This window comes from Hevea brasiliensis, chromosome 13, assembly GCF_030052815.1.
Source record: "Hevea brasiliensis isolate MT/VB/25A 57/8 chromosome 13, ASM3005281v1, whole genome shotgun sequence".
Classification (NCBI taxonomy): Eukaryota; Viridiplantae; Streptophyta; class Magnoliopsida; order Malpighiales; family Euphorbiaceae; genus Hevea; species Hevea brasiliensis.
The window spans coordinates 77,824,323-77,830,070 of record NC_079505.1 but is presented as its reverse complement, the minus strand read 5'-3'; the positions used below and the strand labels follow the sequence as shown (position 1 = coordinate 77,830,070).

At 31.9% G+C, this 5,748-nt stretch overlaps 1 non-coding gene across 1 annotated transcript; it reads right to left on the bottom strand.

Annotated features, from left to right (window-relative positions):
* Positions 1-4,917: 4,917 nt before the first annotated feature.
* LOC131172350 (small nucleolar RNA R71) lies at positions 4,918-5,024 on the bottom strand. The gene has a single exon (XR_009142831.1). It is a non-coding gene; the product is annotated as a small nucleolar RNA R71 (small nucleolar RNA).
* Between the last annotated feature and the right edge of the window lie 724 nt (positions 5,025-5,748).

Sequence of the window (5,748 nt, the reverse complement as noted above, 5' to 3'; positions counted from 1 at the left end):
TTTTGATGAATTCCATGAGAAAATATTGAAATGGAAATTAACTTGGGCATGTTTTGATTTGATCTGATGAAAAATGGGATGTTGCCAATGTTAATATCAGTTCTCACGTGTTAATATATCTGAACGTGAGAAAGACATGTTCTTTAGATTTAAAAGACATATTCATTTATAAGGAATCAACACATCTTTTGACTATAAGATGATACGTTTTCTGATAAGAAATTACTATATATTTTTACTTTGAATGACGCATTTTTTCGTAAAAAACCAACACATCTTTCCTTATAAATACTTTTAAACAGTTATAATGTTTAAAAAACACATCTTTTAAATTAAAATAGTGTCTTTTGGTGATATTTATTGGTGTCTATAAATATATAGTATTCTTCATATTTTAAAGAATTCTAAAAATTATTTTTCTGGAGTGAATTCTTGTCGTATAAGAGAAATCAAGTAGTACATTGATTTGTTATTAAGCATTGTTATTATAGGCATAAAATTTTTATTCAACCTTTTACACCTAGAAAAAAAATTGCTATCATAAAAATAGTTTTCTAGAAACGCTTTGTGTATAAAAACTTGACTGCCATAACAGATGCCTTACGAGCCATTATGAGAAGAGGGTAGTTGGAATATGAAATCATAAATTATGCCACTATTTGGATATGGTCAAAATTGCAGACCATCCAGCAACACCCAACGATTGGTTTGGATTTTTCTTAACTGCATTCGTATCACTTTTTTTGTTAGCATAAGCTGATTAAATGTTTAAATTAGGTTAATTATAGATCTAATTAAAAAAAATTCCAAATGTTAATACTTTTAATTTTAATAATTTAAGTCAAATTTCTCAAATTCAATATTGAAATTGATTTGGAAAAAGTGTGTTATTACTAATATGATATATCATATGTAATATTTTATTTGTTATGAGCAGGACTCAAATGACTAATATCGTTTCCATTTATAATAAACAAATTATTACTAACATGACATGTGAAGTCTACTCTTAACAAATAAAAAAATTTTATGTTGTGTGCCATGTTATCAATAAACCACTCAATTTTTTTTTTTTTTAAAGAATACATTGCCAAATTAATTTCTGACTTTTAATTTGGATAAAATTATATTCAATTTGAGAAACTAAAAATTAAATTATTAAAAATGAAAATATATTAGATTAAAAATAGAATTTAAAACTATGAAGTGAATAGTTTTCAAAATTTTATACCATTTAGACAAAGCTTAGTAACTTATATTCTAACTTTTCTTTTAGAAGGAAAGTAGCCATACCATGAATTGTTCAGGAGACTAAAATTTTTTCTTGGTAAATAAAATGGTGTTATAGTAAATTCATAATTTATTAACAATTTATATTAAAATTAACTCTAAACCCTTATTTGGATTAACGGAAATGGATAGAAGGGAACATAAATTTAATTTCTCCAATTTCTTTTATTTGGACATTAAACAGAGGAAAAAAAAGGAGGAGAAAAGAAAAGAAATTTCATTTTCCAAATTTTTTTAATTGACTCAAAATGTTTTTCTTTAAATTAGAGTAAAAAAATGTGAGAATAAAAGTGTTATATATATTAAACTTAAACTTTTTTTTTTTTAATTCTTATAGGCATATCATATGAAAAGCTTCTCTGACCAATTAGATAAATTAAGAAAACGACAGTAGTAGATATAACAGGAGTTGAATATGTAATAACAAGAAAAAAATAATATATTCATAATTTATTTAAATAATATAAAAAAATTAAATTTTTTATTTTTTATTTAATTTTTCTCCGTTTCTCCTTTACGATTAAGAATCCAAACAAATTGTAAATCTCAAACATAACATTGAGCTAGAGATTAACCATTTTTATATTATAAGTACATACATATTAATATATTTACAAGATTTATAATAACAAATTAATATACATGCATGATCACAATCAGAAATATATATATAAGCACATAAAGGTTTGTATATATATGTATATATATTCAAAGATTTTTTATTTTCTGAGCGAAGACCATAGCTTTAAACGATCCAAGACTAGTGCAAGAAACGGGGGCCGGGTTCTCTCTCGGATCCACTTGTCAATATTTGCTTGCCAACCTTCAGAAAAACCATCCAGTATATATTCATTTCAAGACTTCTTTATTAGATATATTTCCAGGCACGACTAAAATAATTTCCTCTTGGGCTTAATCATATATATTTTCCTGGCATTATGCGTGTTAAAAGTAATTTATTTAATCTCCCGATCCAATACTTACCCATGGAAGGATCGGCACCGTGATTCTTGAGTTCTCTACACTCCTGACACAGAGAACAAGCACAACAGCAACAGTGTACCAACCAATTGGCACAGGGAGCTTCTAGTGGCGAAAAGAGTCACCGCAGTTTAGATCGTTAAGTACATAGTACAGGAGTCCAGCAAGCCCTAATTCATGGTAAAATTCACTAATTAAGCAACTTAATTGCATGTGTTCCCCATATCAATAATCTCGGCTATTTGCGCAAAGGTGATGCATGGACAGCAGCAGGTGATAAGGCCTTCAAAAGAAAGAAATTAATTAATCAAGCCTCTACAGGAAAAATAAACGAGACATGAACAAGTTTCTGGGGCATTCAGCAATTACAATTAGAGGTATCATCGAAGCAACCGCATAGGCCAGATGTCCACTGCCCTTCAGGTAACTTCTTCACGAAAGGTGGGGGAGGTATTACAAAGGAAATAAATTATGAAGGAAATGAATCTTCTTATTCAATAATATCTGCTACATGGGAGTTTATATACACAGTAGAAGAGAAGAAGAAAAGAAGCGGGAAGTGTAGCTGAGCTGGATAACAAACTAACTTCCTTAACAAACTAAAAAATTAACTCTCTTCTTTATTTTCAGATAATACCCCCTGCAAGCTAGAGACTGCATAGCTTATGCACATTCACGCCTCCCTTATGCACTCTCACGGAATTGTGCATAGCCTATGCACCAAGTCATGCAGTTTCGCATAAGTGAACCAGAATCAGCCGAAAACTGCATAAGGTTATGCAGTCCACTTATGCAGTCCCATAAAGAGTTCATTAATGAGCTGGCAGAAGATTCCCTCAGATAATTCCTCCTAGAACATACCATTTTAGGGCTCCATGTCAGAAAAATGCTATAAATAGTCTCATTTTCCCATTTTAGAGGGGGGAGACAAGGAGCAGAAAAGGAAAGGAGAAGAGAGGCAGAATTTGAGGAGTCACTTTCACCTTCCTCACCATTTTCAACCAAGATTTGCAGATTTCTTTCTTTCCTTACATTTTCCTACATTTCTAGTGTTTAATTTCTTATTTCTTAGTTTATATTAAAGCTTTATTTCCTTATAAACTCAAAATATCTTGTAAGCATTATGGATAGTAAGTAGTTTACTTTTGATTCTGGAGTAAAGGATGTAATATTTGAGATATTTTGTGGATTTTGATTGGGTAATCCATATTTTGTGGTCTTAATGAGTTTAATTCATTTCTTGTGTGCTTAATGACATGCTTAGTGTAGGATCCCATTAAGTGATGTTCTTAATCCATGGTTGAGGCACCGAAAGGAGAAGGCCTTGTGATAGATAATCAAGGAATTGGACTTAATTAACTTAGATCTAGAAATAGACTAAGGATTAAGAGGATTCACAGATTAATTGAAGAACTTAATGGGTCTTAATTAATTCTAACTCCATGAAAGTAGGATTAGTTTGATTAAGGCACTCTTTGTCTCACTCGAAAGGGTATTCGAAGGATTTAAGAATTAATCTCCTTAAAACCATAAGTTTCACAAGATTGGATAACCAATTTAAAATCCCAAAATAGCTCGAATATGAAATCCCGAACTCCGGAACCGCCTTTTTATCATTGTTAATTTCTAATTGAATTTAATTGCTTGCCATTTTAAATTTTGCCATATTTCAACTTGCTTATTTTAATTTGATGCAATTTTAGTTTAAATCATTACATTGTCGAATAGATCATTAATTTTACACATTTAGAATTCATACCTCAATGCCCATCAATTTATTGCTTTAATTTCAAAAAGAGCTTAAATTAGACAACTTTTTATATCAAAAATTCAATCATTAACACAACTCCTCGTGGGAACGATATCTTTACTGTATTACTTGTACGACCCGTGCACTTGCGGTTGGGCCACATCAAGTTTTTGGCGCCGTTGCCGGGGAGTTGTTTGTTTAAGATTGAATTCTTGATTATTTAAGTTGTTTTTAGTTTTATTTTTGTTATCTTTTCATTTTGTGTTTGTTTGTTCTTTTTCAGGTACTTTTAATCTTTTATGAGAAGAGTTAGAAGCACAAGTGACACATCCTTACTGTTCAATCCTGAAATTGAGAAATTTTGTAAAGCCAACAAGAAAGAAACCAGAAGAAGGAAAGAAGCTTTGAGAGAAATTGAATTAGAAGCAGACATGGCTGATGAAAGAATTAGAATTGGTGGTAATATTGGAAATGATCGAAACAATGAAAATGAAGCCCATGGTGAAGAAGTTGTTAATGCAAACATGCCTAGGGGAAGTATGATGGATCATGCTTTTCCACGTTTTGATGACTTGAGAGAGAGCATAGCAAGACCAAGAATTGATGCAAATAGTTACAAGATGGATTTTGGAGTTCTTCAAATGATTCAAAATTCTCAATTTGGAGGTCATCCTTCTGAAAATCCACACACACATCTGAAGAAGTTTGCTATGATCTGTGACATGCAAAAACAACCTGGAGTGTCTGATGATGCAGCAAGATTAAAGCTATTCCCGTTCTCTTTGAAAGATAGAGCATTGGATTGGCTTGATTCTTTACCTCACAACTCCATTATAAATTGGGAGCAACTCACTGATGCATTTCTTGCACAATATTTTCCACCTAGAAAAACTCAGGAATTGAGGAATCAAATGACAGCTTTCAGACCAAGAGAAGATGAAACTCTTTATGAGTCATGGATGAGATGGAAGGAATTAGAGAGATTATGCCCACATCATGCCATTCCGAAATGGATGATAAACCAGAATTTTTACACGAATGTCACTCCTGCAATCAGAGGGATTATTGATGCTCAAACAGGAGGAGAATTTATTATGAAGCATGAAGATGAAGCTTATGAGCTATTGGAGAAAATTGCAAAGAATACTCATATTTGGAGTAGTCCAAGAGGACCAGCTCCAACTCAAAAGAGGCAAGCTGCTGGGATGTATGATCTTGATCCGTTCAACATGATTAATGCAAAGTTTGATGCACTTACAAATGTTTTGGCTAAGAAGATGGAAGACTTGAGTATGTTGGTTAGTTCAACATCATCATCTGGAAGTTCACAACAAGTGGCTTATGCAGAAGGAACTACCAGCTGTGGAGTAGATTATGGAGAACAAGCAGCATATGTTGGTAATTATGGAAACAAACAAATGGGAAATTCTTATTCTCAAACTTACAATCCAAATTGGAGGAATCATCCCAACTTTTCATGGGGAAATCAGCAAAATCAAGTCCAAAATCAGAATTTTCAACCACAACAGCAACAAGGAGTTCCATATCAGCAAAATAGACAACCATTGCCTAATTTTCAGCAGAAAAATATGAATCCTCCTCCAAAACAGCAAGAACAAAGTTCCACCACAGAAGCTTTATTATAACAGATTCTTGCTAACCAAAATAAGCATGATGAGGAGATGAGAGAGATGAAAGCAAGGCTGGAACAGATGCAAACACATAAC